Source organism: Bombus affinis, chromosome 2, assembly GCF_024516045.1.
Source record: "Bombus affinis isolate iyBomAffi1 chromosome 2, iyBomAffi1.2, whole genome shotgun sequence".
NCBI classification, from domain to species: Eukaryota; Metazoa; Arthropoda; class Insecta; order Hymenoptera; family Apidae; genus Bombus; species Bombus affinis.
Window position 1 is genome coordinate 15,770,442 of NC_066345.1, and position 16,590 is coordinate 15,787,031.

The window sequence follows — 16,590 nt, forward strand, 5'->3', positions numbered from 1 at the left end:
TATGTTCATCCTCCTTGCGAGATATCGGACGTGTTACGAATCGTCGCGAAAACATAGACGAGATACGAAAGTGGAGGAATAATTGGGACCTCGAGGAACCGACCGACCGATGAGTAATTTTTCACAATTACCCGTCAGAAAGCGGTTGAAAGAAAAAGATCGGACAGAAAAGCAGTCCGCCGGTAATTACCTTCCTTCTTATATCACGAAAAGTAGGTACTATCGGACGTAAGTGATTTATGTCATTAATTCCCGTAGCTAAGAAGGTGAAATAGAAAGATAGATAAAAGACGTCGAACCAACGAGTCTCGTCATCTTTTTTTAAGGCCTGTCTACGTTGAATATTAAATGTAAATCAATTACAATGACGAAGGTAAAGAAACAAGAAAGGGTAAAAAGAACGCGTCTAATTGAATTCCTTTGAATTTTTTATACGCTTGCGTTTGCCTAGCTGCGATATATTTTTATAGATAGGTCTGTTTCACGGACTAACGAAGCGATTATCTCGTGAATTATAACGCGAATAGAAAGAGAGTGTATTCATAATTATTTATATGTTATTATTCGATTCGTTTCGTTTATTTTACCACATATCATTATTTAGTTTAAATCGACGAATTCTAAATTGATGCTGTACTCTATCCATATCATAAATTAATATTACAAAAGCGAGTTTGAATTTTGAATTAGACAGCAATGCGGATCGATTCGACCGTACAACCGAATGCAGACTTATCGACCGCAATACCGCACAGATTTTATCGAAATATTCAGACGTATCCTTTATGCACATAATTAAAATTAATTCTAATTACATCTGCAGAAGTGTATACAGTGACAAATTATATTATTCCTATGTTTTTTAACAGATAATTTAAATGTGCAATCTGTCGTGCTTCTGGAATAGTATCGCTTCTGATCACCGTCATTTATACACTTTGGTCAAATTCACAGTAGACTACCGATCTGTCCTGTTTTTCGACCAAGTTCTCAGGACAGAAGAAAAAATAAAATATATTATTCCCATGTTTTTTAACAGACAATTTAAATGTACAGTCTACGGTGCTTCTTGAATAGTATCGCTTCTGATCACCGTCATTTATACACTTTGGTAAAATTCACAGTAGACTACCGATCTGTCCCGTTTTCCGACCAAGTTGTCAGGACAGAAGAAGAAACAAAATATATCATTCCCGTGTTTTTTAACAAACAATTTAAATGTACAGTCTGCGGTGTTTCTGGAATAGTATCGCTTCTGATCACTGTCATTTATACACTTTGGTAAAATTCACAGTAGACTACCGATCTGTCCCGTTTTTCGACCAAGTTCTCAGGACAGAAGAAAAAATAAAATATATTATTCCCGTGTTTTTTAACAGACAATTTAAATGTACAGTCTACGGTGCTTCTGGAATAGTATCGCTTCTGATCACTGTCATTTATACACTTTGGTAAAATTCACAGTAGACTACCGATCTGTCCTGTTTTGCGACCAAGTTCTCAAGACAGAAGAAGAAACAAAATATATTATTCCCATGTTTTTTAACAGACAATTTAAATGTACAGTCTACAGTGCTTCTGGAATAGTATCGCTTCTGATCACCGTCATTTATACACTTTGGTATAATTCACAGTAGACTACCGATCTGTCCTGTTTTGCGACCAAGTTTTCAGGACAGAAGAATAAAGAAAAGACAATATCGTATAAAAATAGCGCTTCCGAGCGGCTTGAGTTCAATTATAACTGTAATGTTAAAAATGTAAATCCGACAGAAAATATCGTATGGCTAGGTCGTATGGTGGCGTAACGGTGCTTTTGCCAAAACCACTTTCCAATAGAAATTCCTCGTTTATTGAGAATATACATATGTAATATATATTTTTATATATTATATATATAAAGCTTTAGTAAAATTCACATTTTAAGCGATTATTTAAGATCGTCTGAAGCGTCCGTTCTTCTATAAACGATAGCATATAAACGTGAAAATGGACAAAAATCCCCTCTTTGTTTTTATTGGAGATCTTCGCATCGTTTATCATTTCGAGTTTTTAAACATCAACGATCCCGGCACCCTTCGAAACTCGCCAAAAAAGGCCGATAAAAAGGGAGATAGGAAGTTCCTTTACACGAAATAGACGATCTCGTTGATATCAAATATCCGAAACGACGTGATATCAAGGAACGAACCCTCTCCAGACAGAAAATCGTTCACTGGCAAGGAGAAACAATACCGTAGCTTCTATTTGTCTGTTCTTGAGTGATTGAAAAACGTTTCGTCGATTTGTCGGACGATGCTCCACGCGTTGTCTACACAGAAATATGATGCATAACGCAAAAGCATGTACGAATCAGAGGCAATTGACGCCATCGATCCTTTCGACTGAAATTACAGGCGAGGTCTGCACGTCGCATAACAGAGAAAATCGGCGATCTACTGTTTTCACGGCTGCATTCAATTTGTCGTATGTATAACTGTACACAATCGGTCGTGAGAGTCTACGTACACCTATCGAACTTTGTGCGCCTGACTTAACAACGAAACTAATGAAAATCACGCAAAATTATTTACACTTACGCATCTCGATACAGTGACTGTCGATGAAAGATAAACATATTTACAGGAAGGTAAAATGGGCGAGGAAATTGCAAAAGAGAAAAGAGAGAAAGAACGAAGAAAGAGAGAGAGAGAGAGAGAGAGAGAGAGAGAGAGAGAGAGTAATATCTGGTTAAGCAGGTAATTAGGCAATTAGGTAAAGATTTATGCAATAGATAATAGATGATAGGCGTGTATAATAGTTGGTAGTCAGACAGATGATAGACAGTAGATATATAATACTGAAATAAGGGTAAAATAAGGTGTGTGTGTGAGTAGATGGATGTGTATGTAGATTTATAATAGGGGAAATAATTGTAAACCGAGTTCCTTTTGTGGTCAGGAGACTGAACTACATAGACTATGCTACCACTACTACTATTACTACTGCTATCGCTATTATTATTACTACAGTTAATGTACAAAATAGCCTGCTTTCCATCCAAACTAATAGGAAGACAAAACTGTTGGGATAATGGAATTTTCGGACAATAGAACGATCACTTTTCTGATATGAAATCCCGTTTATTCGAATACAGATTATATGATTAATCGACGTATACTTTAAACATTTGTAAATCCCGTGTTTTTTGGTCGCATAATAGTTTCCACGTAAGTAACTGCATGGAGTTACCTTCTTTTCACACTTCGAATCATCGATGCTCGTTTTCGAATACTATCGAACGCTTCGCTATCAGAGGAAACTTCTCCGTTACCATTATTTCGTTTGATATTTCCATTTGTATGAAATCGCCTTTATTGCCGGTCTTATCGCAATGAAACCGTTTCAGGACATCGGTATATTTAAGGCTTTTCTACTGTCGCCAGCATCCGAGCAATTTACGCGCTTCGGATAATCTTCGATATCGTATTTTTGCTTCTTAACGTCTGTGACTGTGACTTCTCCAACGCCGTGTATTTTTGCTAGTTCCTCGTCGCGATTACACCACTTTTGAGATTTTTAATTACGCCTACTAAATTCTTACGATCAGAATTCACTCGATCGACTAAAAGAAACGATACATTTTGCACGAACATTAATAAAACATTTGGTTTGTATAAGCGGCAGCTCTACTGTACTAAAATTTCTGAAAAGAATTTGACAAAATGAAGACGCTTATATTAAAAAAATTCTTCAAGTAAAATTCCATCAGAAGCGACAAGTCACTTCATAGTTAGTCGGTGTAGTCATCTTTCGAACGTCCAGAAAATAGCAACGATTCTTACGTATAACTAAACGGTGGCTCGCAAAGATATTCACTCACACAATTACACTTACAATAATTACACTTACACATTTTACGGCTGTATTACGCACGTTATACGAAGCTTTTCGAAAGTTGGTTAGCACCGTAACGAGACGCGACAATCGGTCGTTCTTGAGCCATCTGTTCTCGATGAAACTTACTCTCATCGAGCAATTTTTCAGCGAAAGAATCACAGGAAACTGGCGATAACGGCAATCCTCTGGCGCGAATCGTTTTCAGCGACGAAATCAAATTTCTTAGTCGCCTGTTATCCTTCCTTTCGTCTCTCGAGCACGATTCGCCATCGGCTGCAGCGCGATCATTTTTCACCCCTTAGCCTGGATCTTTCTTCGTCGATTCTTTTTCAGCCGAACGTAGAACCGCGAGGGAAACACCGAAAGCTTCAAAGGAACCGACTTGCGAACAAATATTTTCCCTTTGCCCGAAATTCGTTCGAATTAATTGATCCGACTAACGATATCCTTTCTCCTGAACCGTGCACTGGAAAGCTTTCACGTGTACGCTGAACAAAGCGCAGCAGGAGCAGAAGGTCTCCTTTCGTAGGTTGTGTATCACCGTGCCGCAATTTTCAGCGAATTTCAAACCGATTCAGCCGACACTTTGTTACGTGTGTACGTTGCGCGATGTAAATCGATAGGAATTGTTTGGCTGACTAGTTTCCCAACGCAACTACAAGATATTAGAGCGTGAGTTCGTCAAACGACGTGAGATGATCTCTGCTCCTGAAGCATCGTTCTGACACGAACAGAGAAACATTACGCGAGAAAGCGTAGTGCGTGGTACGAGCATAAACGATAAAATACGAGAAACTGATCGAAGATTAAGCCGACGTAAATAAGCTCGATGAGTATTTCTGACAATCCAGGAGGAAGCCCCGGAGAAACACGAGAAGAATGAAAATCCCTTCGCGAAACGCGACAATCGGATCTCGTGGCGTTCGAGTTGCCTGGTGTAAGAAGAGCCAAACAACTTAAACGTATTCATATTTATGCGAGGTCCGGTTTCCAACCTGCCTGCTGCATTTACGCGCGACTTTGAGATGTAAATGGTAGGTGGAATTTGATTCGAGGGACATGGATCGTTAGGTTAACGCGAAGGGAAGCACGCGATTAATTTTTCATGTTTCGCCCGCTTTCCACGTCCTGTCACCTACTTTCGCTATTCTACTTTTCTTTTCTTCTTCTTCTTCTTCTTCTTTGACGTTACACGTGTCGCCGAGCCGGCTATGAATTCGATCGGAGCAACAGCGTCATAAATTTCGGCTCGCAGAAAAATTAATATGCATGCAAAGGGGAGGCTGCTGAGCCCTGTTATGGAAATTAATGTTAGGAGCTTAGCTCACGAGTAGCTGCTGCTTCTTCTGTACAAAGTTTCTCTAGGTGTTACGGCTATCTTTCAAGTTGCCGACGTGATTTATAGATCGCAAGGTACTTTCGATAGGTTGTAAGCTTTTACGCGGAACCGCAGTTCCGTGGTATTACCCAAGTCGAAAATATTGCATTGGCAACTAAGTGGTTGCGGATTTTGTCATTAGGTGATAATGACAGAAGCCGCAATCACTCAGTTGCCAACGCAATATGTAACGTATTCGATGCTCCGTTCGAAATGTGGAATTTATCTACTTGCGCGGGAAGTTTATCGATTTTGCATGTAGTATCAAAAAAGAGGAGGGTGTGCGCTTTGTTACGCTGCGAGGCTTTCGTATGGGTCGCGTTTCTGGCCGTCGCTCGCGGTCCTACAATGTCGCAGGCGGATCGCCTTGTCTGCCCGACGAGGGACATACAATGTATCGACGAGCGCATAGTTGTCGCCAAGCAGCGACTTCCAGAAACGTCGATTTCGGTCTGTTGTTTCAAAAGAATGCGGCATATGTGATCATATCGGTGGCGTGACCCGAGCGTAGCGGGGGTCGTCTCCCCGAGAAGACCAAGAAATCCTCTAAGATCGAGTCAATCCTTTTTGAAGATTCTAAGAGCATACGTCGAGAGGTCGGGTGTATAAAGCCGCTAAGCCGAACGAATACGTTGACATTGTTTATCACCGAATAATCTGTCACGCTTTATCATTATATTCGTCGTTATTAAATACACAAACTGTATCAACCTGTTGACAAATAAAACATCCTTACTCGTCCTTACTCTAGACCTATTTTAGATACTACATCTATAACTAAGTGGTTGCGGATTTTGTCATTAGGTGATAATGACAGAAGCCGCAATTACTCAGTTGCCAATGCAACCTGTAACGTATTCGATGTCCTGTTCGAAATGTGGAATTTATTTATTTACGCGGGAAGTCTATTGATTTTGTACGTTTAAATAACGCCACTGTGTTTCTGATTATTAATATCCGACTGGAAGAACGCGCGCGGTCTCGCTCCATAGCTTTCTTTTTTCTCGTCTACAGCTTCGCGAAGCATTTTTGACGAGACTCTCGTCCTCTTTGTTAACGAGTTCCTTCATGTACTCTCGCAAGCTTTTAAAGTACTTATTCAAGCTCTTGTCCTTGAATAATACATTATACAGATTATTTCGCGCAGTTCGACCAACCTATAGTTTTCACATTAATGTTAATTTAATACTCGGTCGGCTAGTTTCATTTCTATCTCTCTTCGTTTCCCTTTCGTATCAACCTGATTCTTTCGTCGTATCTGAAGCCTGTAGAAACCTTTTCGCAAATTTACGAAGCAAAATATCATTTACAAAATGTTGATCTTAAAGTTGATAACTGATACTTATCAAAGTAAAAGTAGTCGTTCGGATTATTCGTGAATTTGAACGAACTATTGCTGCGAATAAAATTGAAATAATTCCACGTTCCTGAAACGAGAATAACGAGACGAGAGTAGAAACGATTCGTCGTTGGAAATCGTTCCTTTTAATCTTCGCTAGAGATAAAATTCCATCGAGCCAGGTACATGCGCGTAAACTTAATAGCAACGAATAACCCGCTATTAGCAATTTTGTTTTTTCAACTACCCTAATTTCCATATATATTCATACGTAGAATAAAAACTCCCTTCTGCTAACATGAAAAATTAATTGTCCTAATAGAAACGAAATTTCCCATCCGCACCAAGGACCAACGTAGCAAATTATTTAATCGTTAACCTTGCCAGCCTCTGGTACTTCGTGCTCCGCGAAATTGACCGCAATTATCAACGTCCACGAGACGTCTACTGTTAAGCTGTCCTATATACAGGCGATATGGTTGATATACAAGCATCCGCCAACCTGGAATGCAGCGTGGAGCCAATAGATTGTCCACAAGAACGGCCCAGTAATTAACGGCCGATTATCGTCGCTTAAGGATACCTTGTCATGGAATTAATTAAACGTTGTGAAAGTATTGAACGCGTAAATGAACGCTACACCTGTACACTTTAGATTGGCCCGTTTCCGATGACCAGATTGCGGTTCTTTATGCAAATTCGTATTTCTATGAACGAAATTTGAAATTGGAATTTACGTGAAAATCTTTCACTTGATAAATGTAACGATTGCTATATACTTTGCACGTTTTGTTTATTACGCCCAGTCGATGTATTGCGTTGTCCGGAAAGTATCTTTCTTTCGCAAACGTGTTTTTTACAACAGTGCAGCTTCGTCCAAACGTGAAATCAAGTCTGTGAAATGTCACGGTGTTTATCTCAACAGAACAAAATGGATCGTAGGAAAATAATATAAAACAAAAGACATTGTGCGTCTATTATTTCCTCGTAAAACGAAAGAAACTTTTAGAAGAACCTAATATTTCGAGACTTCCGGATAAACGAACGAACGTCAGCGATCTATTAACAAGAATCGTTTAGATTTCAATATTTTCCTATTTTACGAAACTCTGAGAAAAAATACTATCGAGCGATATTTTACTCTAGAATATTATTTCTAAGGTTTATCTCGAGGTTTTCTTTTCGCGAAACAACCGTCGAATTTTCCGATATCGACTGCTTCGCGTATCTGGGTTTGCCTATGCTTCGGCGATATTCCTCATTTTTTTTAAAATACTTGAAGATTAACTACAGGTTGATATCGTAATTGTGGTGCAGGACGATTGTACCACCAGTTAGAAAGCATCCTGTATGTAAGGAAACGTCGTAAAGGAACGAACAAGGAGCGAAATTTAGGCTAAGCGATGATAGGCAAAGATGAAGCTACTTTATCGCACGAGACAAACTTTCAGCGAAAGTTGGGTAATCTCTTCGAAGAATCAATAAGCTACGTTATCTTTCACATTCTTTGGAAATAATCCGTCGAATTGCCAATTATCTGTCTAATTAAATCTGGCAATTAGACAGTGCTAGCGGCTGGATTCGAGCGAGTTCGTCCGGAAAAACGAACGACAATCGGCCACGCGATTCTAGACACGCAATCTGATCTCGCTTCTCGACTCGTTAATCGGTTTCGCAGGTTGGAATTGTTGCGTTAAACCTGCAATTTGCAGAAGCTTCCGGTGCCAAACGTTAATGATCGCGCTAATTACACATGCAGATTGTAATCCTTGGCAACACAGAGGTACGAAGTTTCCGCACAAATGACATCGTTACATCGTTTACCCGTTACGACGTAAAGTACAAGAATCGATTAAGACTTACGCGAAGAGAAATTATGCTTGGAAGAAGCTTCGAAGAGACAAGAGAAATATTTCTTATCGCAAATTCATATTTTTGACAGTACAACAGGAAAGGTAAAAACCGTACGTACGTCCTGCGTATTTTTGCCATTTAAAATTTCGCCTAAACGCGTAAAAATCTCTAATTTATCAAACCTTCACGCTGTACAGCACGATGCTTTACGCTAATGATCTGTACATCATCGTCCCTTAATCTACTTATCATATTCCAGTTAAAATTGAATTGCACGATGAACATTCCTTACTGGATCGTTCTATTTAAATTACCACGAATCAATATGCTTTTAGCGATTGCTATTAATTTCAGGACTTTAAATTAAAATAGCAATGAAATATTTACAATGCTCGGTCTCGTTAAAGCGATATCATCACGAAGGATAATTTAATCCTATTTCGTTATTACGTGTATTCTGAAAACGATACTCGAGCCTGTACCATGATAACTAAAGAACGTATCCGATGAAAGTCATCCCCCAACTCATCGAAAGTAATAGGTTTTTAGAGAGCAATATGAAAGTGGTAGGAAACAGGTGAAACAATAAGCTCGTAAACGAGATATACGAGTTCCTGCAAGCAGACAGAGAAAAATATTATTTCATTTACTACGTGCAGAGCTGGATTCAATTTCCAGGCAAGTTGTCCCTTGGTCGGTTCGCGTCGTTCCGTCGTCATCAATTACAGCATAAATTAGCAAAACAACAGGTCGACGAGACGGCCGTGCTAATATCAAAATCACCGGTAATATATTCGGTACATTGTACATGGCTGGCATGTCGTTGTTCGATTTACAATTAACCGTGCACCCTCGTGTTTCCTGTCGTCCGCGACGGACGCGATAGTTTGGCCAGGATACACAGAATGTTCGCGCGAGATACCGAGACCCGACACTTTCACCCGACATCCTGTCAGCTTTCAAATTGAAATTCGTCAGGAATGCCAACAATTTCTACGCCCGAAATCTAATTTTTATCGCGTGAAAAGAATCTGTCCGACTTCCCTCGCTAGGCTATTTTTCGTGGTTTTATCGTGCCAAGCGAACGTGACTTTTATCGTTGAAACGTAACTATCGAGACAAAATGTTGTAGGGAAAGTCGGACGTATCGCGAACAATTGTCTAGAAAATAATTGCCTTAAACAATTGGGAGTTAACGATAGAACTACTACCGACAGTTAACGCAAAGCTACTTCTACCAAGTCGAAATCGCTGGTCTTTAAAAAATACATAATGGTAGAATATTTGTTTATTTATCGATTTACTACCTTCTTACGAAAGGAGTTCCATTTTTGGTATTTTTCATCCATCTGGGACCAAGATCCTTAAATAAGGATTGGCACGTTTATAAGATATATCGCAAAGATTTTCACGCAATTATAGGGAATCCGATGTTGAACAATGCATAGAATGCAGAGAACGTGCAGAAAGACGTACACATAGGAAAGCACAGTACTTTATTTAATATTTAGTAAAAATAAAATGATTCTCTATCGAGATTGCACTTTTTAAATGATAACGTAGAAAAAATATTCCTGACGCGCAGTGATAGCACGTGTCGAACGAATTAAGGAAAAAGATGAGTCGCGAATTTGAAGGAAAAAACGAGGAGAAACATTTCGCAGCCAATTTCTACCGATTATCTTCGCGTAGACCTCGCAGTTTCTCGCGAGCGGTTAATTTCCATGCTACGATAAACAATTACCGAACTGCCAAGCTTTGCACGTACGACCATCATTATTTATTAGCCACGCAATCAGTTGCATTTCATTAATTTGATACATGGCATAATCGTCCAACACGGTTACAAGCATAAGTCGGATTTACGAGCCGATTCAATTTGTTTAGAGCTTCCGTATTATATTACGAATTGCGTGTTCCACATCCTCGCATAACGCAACAGAGATTAATTTGCCGTAGGCTAACGTACATTATTACAATGGACGCATCAAATTTAACGCTCTGGGAATAGATAATCGAACGAATATTTCTCATCGTACTCGTTACAGGCGCTGCTGTATCCGCAAACTCGCATTTTCGAACTAACTCATTCTCGTTTCCAACGTTCGCGCGATGCAGCAGCTCGTCGAAACGCGCGACCAATCGTCCTGGCTTCTTTCGCAACATCTCCGTCTTGTGAAAGCTGAGACGCGATACGTGAAAACGCAGCGATCATAAATGCTCCGGCTGAAGCTGTTGTTTTTCTTCTCGTTCGATGTTTCAGAGCCGAAACGAAGCACGTGCGAAGCGAACGGAGCAGCCGTCGGAATGCGGACAAAGACAGGTTTCTCGTGACTTGGCGCACCGCGAATTCCCCGCGAGTATTTTATTGTCATCGTTGGATGATTCAACGCGACCGCGACTTTGCGTTCCAGTCTGGCGGCTCTGTCGTTCGATCGACGCAAGGTTCTGCGCTCGATCCAATTCAACTGACGAGATTGAACGAGCGAGGCAGAGTGGCAGGGGTTCTATTGCTCTCTGATTGGATCTTTCTTTGAATTTGTAATCTCTTGGCCTGAAATGACGAGTCTGACTCGTCATGGTAATTTGATCTCTCGGCCTGATACGAAGAGTCGAACTTGCCGTCGTAATACAACACCGACGATATACATGGATCGAGTCAATAACTAAGTTACACTGGCCGCGTAAACAGAATGCAAACGAATAGAAAAGATATTTTTATTATCATTTTTACGTTCGACCATCGTTTCTCCACCACCTGCGAATGCTTATCATAACGAGGAACCAATTTACGTAAAAAGCAATTTATCGATACTTGGAAATTGTTCGTGGGAAATAATATCAGGAAGATGTCCGCCTATAGACGCTGTGCGAACTCCAACGTAGATCGCGTTTTTCATTACATTTTCACGCGTTCCGGAAAGTATGTTCGCCATCGTTTCTTTATTGATTTATTTGTGACGTAATATTCAACTAATGCGACAAATGTCTGCTTCGGTTCTATGTTTCCTTGCTTTATATCTGTTGAGAATCGTGAATCTTAATCGCTGAAATAAAAGTAAAGGAACACTAAGGTTACACTTAGAATTCGTATCAAAATAGTTTTAGATTTATTTAATGAACGATTTCCAGGATCTTCGTCGATGTACATTTGCACGCGTCTCGGCACTCTCTTCGTCTCACCATCTTCCATACCACACTGCCAATGGAACTGTTACATTCGTCCGTTTTTCGAGACGCTGTGTACACACATACTTCCGCACACTCATATTCACATACGTGTGTCACTACTACGCGGCCAATCTAGTCTAGCACACAAAATTATACATATTTCAATAATATCCATAAAAATATGGATTTGTATAAAAATCCGCGGTATACGAATTATATAATAACTTTAGCTTCGAACGTCCGCTTTCTTCTTCTCTCTGCCTTTCGCCGCAATTTTACGAACTTCGTCTCTGTCTATAGTTTTCTCCCGGCGACGGTAAGAGAATCGTTGTGGAAATATAGAAGGGCGAAAATTGCTCAGAACGCGCAACGATGCTCCAAGACATTATTCCTTGGAAATGTTTTAAAACGCTGTAACACGGCGTGTCGTGCTGCTAAATCTATTGGACGGTTAGTCGACGTATAAAATACGACAGCGTCGAAACAAACGCCATGTTAAAAATTAATGGAATCGGACAGTCTGCGACGTATTCCGTGGCACGGCTGATTTTCTGGCAAAGCAGGCGAGAATGAAAGAAATTCTTCTTAAATATTTCGCGCCAAGTGCGTTTCCAACGTTCAAACGGTTAACGAGAGAGTTACGATCGAAATTATACGAGAAGATGAAAATCACGATTATTATAGTAATTTAGAGGTACAGTTTCATTTTTTAAGCAAAAATTTGTGACGCGAATTTTTCATCATTTTTATTATTCGATTCTAAAGTTCACGTGGGCGAATTATAGTAATTTAGAAATAAAGTTTCATTTTTTTAAGCAAAAATTTGTGACGCGAATTTTTCATCATTTTTATTATTCGTTTCTAAAGTTGATCGTGGGCGAATTTTATACAAATTTACGAAGAATTAAATTTTCTACTTTTCAATTATTGGGTTGGCAACTAAGAGATTGCGGATTTTGTCAATACCACCTAATGACAAAACCCGCAATCACTTAGTTGCCAATAGTTACAAATTAATTCGAGATTGCTCCGAATTATCGTGTAATTAATAGATTGAAAAAACAGCTTACATAATCACGTAATACGAGCAGTAGCAATGTGTAAGCGGTATTATGCGACTGCAAGAGGTTTGGTAATGTTCGACGAGAAGAAACGAGAAGGCAGGAGAATGGCGTGTCTGACTACGTACGCGCCAATTCCACTTACAGACGTTTCGCTAGATGTTGCAAGTAGCTTCGGTCCGAACTCTGATCGATGAAACTCGCAGAATCTTTGCTCTTTTCCTAATCATTTTCAAGCGTCAATTTCGCCAAGATTCCATAATTCCATTGTCAATGTTTCAAAATGATCTATATACTATTATACATACACGGTGTGTTGCGAATTCTCGACTAAAGAGCAATCGGTCAGGTCAAACCGATATCGCGTACCTCGAATGAATTAATACTCAAGGTGCAGGAGGTTTAATAGATCGAGTGTTATAGTAATCTAGCTCTGCATTTGCACTGTATAAAAGTTATTTGTTGTACAAAAGTAAAATGTGACGTTATGAAGACGGCGGTGGTAAGATCTTGTCGAGGGTGAGAAGAATTTCACCCGCGTGATGATGATGAACTGTCCTCCTACGTTGCTGACTCTCCCTACCAACCGTTAGGTTTCGTCTATCCATCGTGCCGTTCCGGCTGGTCTTTTCTCGGAGCTTTTTATCCGACCTCTGAGTCATTAGGTTTGCAGCTCGGGGAGGACATGTAATTCGGAATTTCCTAAAGAAGGGAATGGGTCTGGGAATGTGCCATAAACGAACGGCCACTCAAAATTCCAAACACAGTGAGAGTGAAAACTGAATAAACGCCGAGGAAGAAAATTTACGCAATAGCCATTACGCGTATGTTGAATAAATTAAAAATCGATCGAAAGGATATCAAGCGCAAATTAACAGTAAACACATAAATAAGAGAATATTACTCGAACCATATTTCTGAATCTGACTGTGACTCTATAGGAAAGAAAAAAAGAAGAAAAACCCCTTTTTCGTTGAAATGATAAAACGATGGAAATATTCAGAACGAGCTAATAATCGTTATCGCGATTTAAACGAATAACGCGTATCACCCAATCGTTAGCTGCTCCGATTTAAGCTACCATTTCTTGTAAGAACGATCCGCCCGACGACGATCGATCGTCAGACGTTTGTATCCAAAACCGTGCAGAAACTGAGAACGAGATACGTATGCGGGGCATTGTTAAAACATTCAGTCGAAACAAGCTGGCAAGTGAGTGAAAAATGGCGACTCGGGGGATCGAGGGTGCTACAAATTGGCCACTTACGTTTCCGACAATTCCGCTGGCATTACTCTCCCCGAACGTGTACGGCAATTTCGGCCAAGCTGGACGGATGTGCCCGTTCGTCTCACGTTCCTTGCTGTTTTCCACGCCGAAAACGCGATCCCCATCGCAACCACCGTTTTCTTATCCGACTTTAATCGACCTGCCCCGCGATCCGAGCTTCTCCGATCGTTGGACAATTAATGGCTCCCAGTCGAATCGTTTGTGGTTGCAATTTGCGAGGGAGAACGACGAAATCGAAACCGTGCATTTAGAAATTGATCGTAGCAGCTTGCAACGATTGTAGTTACCGCTCGGTCTATTCGGACGCAAGTCACTTTGATTATTTCGCGTTTGTTGGAACAGTTGCGATGTTTATCCTCGCGGAGTCTCCAAGTCGCACGATTATGGTTGACAGTACGTTAATTTAGTGAAAAATCTTATGTAGCAGGTTGTTTCTTCGTTCTTTAAGAGCGTCCTTCGGTTTAGGAGGAAATGATAGACGCGCGATAATTTTTGTTTTATATTATTTTATTGAACTACGTGGCATCTATTTTGTAACAATAGAACAAAAGAATAGGAGAAGAATAGAAGCGAAAAATCCTTCGTGGAAGGATAAGAAAATGTGGGATAAAATTTTGCTCTATCGCTGCTTGGTATTGATAACTAAAACACAACTAAAAGCGTGTAAGCTTCAAAGGCTTTTAACGTGTACATTTCTGGCAATGCTAAATACAGGCCATCTTAACGTAACTACCCTCCGTGGACAAACCGACGGAATTATAAATAATATCGTTTTACATGATAAAAGTAGAAACATGACGTAGATCTTGTATGAGATAAAAGCAAATTTGAAATTTTGCGAAAGTTGTGTGACTATGTTTGCCGAGTAGCATACGACGGCTCGTTTTCAAGAAAATCAAGTTTAAGAATTCGTCAAGTATGTTCAAACTTGGCCACTGGATACGAGCGATCGATCGATAGAAGGCTACTCTACATGCAGAAATAAGTGGAAAGTGCGAATAAAATTTTTCCACTGGAAGATGCATTTTCAAATCTATTTGTCTCGGAAACGAAGCGCAAACGCAAACAAATTTCATTCTATGATTTTCGACTTGCTCTCACGCGTGGAATAACGTCCTGTCGATTACGTACTCCAGCTGTGTCCAGAACTAGCCACGTTCAAGTATACTCGATGAATTTTCAAACTCGATTGCCTCGAAAAGGAAGCATCGTACGAACAAAATTTTATTAATTTGCATTTTCTTATTTTTTCACAAAGAATACTTACGCCCTGTACAAGCTTGTGTTAGGTTGTCCTAAAAGTTTCTTTCGTTTTATGAGGAAATAATAGACGCACAATGTCTTTTGTTTTATATTATTTTCGTACGATCCATTTTCTTCCATTTTGTGACATTTCACAGACTTGGTTTCACGTTTGTACGAAGTTGCACTGTTGGAGAAAACACGTTTGCGAAAGAAAGACACTTTCCCGACAACCTAATACGTGTTATTCAGCTGCACCCTGTACAACGCGAGTGTTAGGACGTCGACGAATATCGGAGAAATTTTTCAGATTTTTTTAACGACCTAACATGGTACAAAAATTAGACAAAAATGACTCGGTTCGCAGAGTACAAAAAGATACGTTTACCTGCGGAGAGTTAAAGCCATAAGTTTGTCCCAGTTGCGCGATACACCCCCTTTAGAAGCAACTGTTCTCCTCGAGGAAGATCGAAAGAATAAATTCCAGCGTGCTTGGTCCCCAGATGCAAACTCTAAACATCAGTTTGCAAGCAATTCGAGGATAGTTAGCTCACAGGTGATCGCCTTTCTCGCGTGATAGGTGGAAAAACCGAAGGCCGTTTTTCGCTCAGCGGGCTTTCTTATGCATAATGGATCAGCTCTCCAGAAAGGATCGCGAGAGAAGTATAATTGTCGGCGCGATTGGCCGTAAGGAAAATGAGGTCTAATACCGTTTAAAAGCGTGGAATTATCTACTCTCGAAAGTAAAAACCAGGAGATTCGTCGCCAGCTGCAACCTGTGCATTGACAGATAATTGGTGAAACGTGCGAGTAATTTTTCCACTTTCCCTGCTTGTACAAGTTTTCGTTGTAGAGTCGCATACCTGTACGTCGCATTACTTTTCGATAGAATCAATCGATCTATTAGAAGGTTAGAAGAATTGTTAAAATTGTCTGAAAGATAAATTTAACGTTATTTAATTTAATTTAATATTTAATATTAATTGCAAGTTTTACTCAGCTGGAACACGTGTCTTGAACACGTGTCTTATATTCAAATGTTGTTATTCTTTGTTATTGTTACTCATAGTATAAAAGATATGCATGAGATTTTGCTAAGGAATAGTCAAAAGAACCTGTTTTACGTATACAACATTTATGTACATGCTTAAGTATGTGTACATTTTGAACAAAATTTTGCTAACGATAGAAGGATATTTTTTGGATGATAAGATTGGGACAAAATTTGCTTGTGTAAAATTTCTATTTTCATTGCGTTATTACAGTATACTAATTACTTTATAAATTGTTAAACATTCGTGCAATATTCTCTGTCAAATATTTTTTTATTTTCGCATATATATATATTTTTTATATTTTTATTGTAATGCATGGCGCA

The 16,590-nt window shown here is 39.6% G+C and overlaps 2 protein-coding genes across 3 annotated transcripts in view; both read right to left on the reverse strand.

Moving 5' to 3' along the window:
* Nucleotides 1–16,590, reverse strand: part of LOC126928876 (phospholipase A1-like) — a 241,015-nt gene that overhangs the window by 180,860 nt on the left and 43,565 nt on the right. The window lies entirely within an intron of this gene.
* The window catches only part of LOC126928868 (5-hydroxytryptamine receptor 1A), a 117,359-nt gene that overhangs the window by 90,731 nt on the left and 10,038 nt on the right, over nt 1–16,590 (reverse strand). The window lies entirely within an intron of this gene.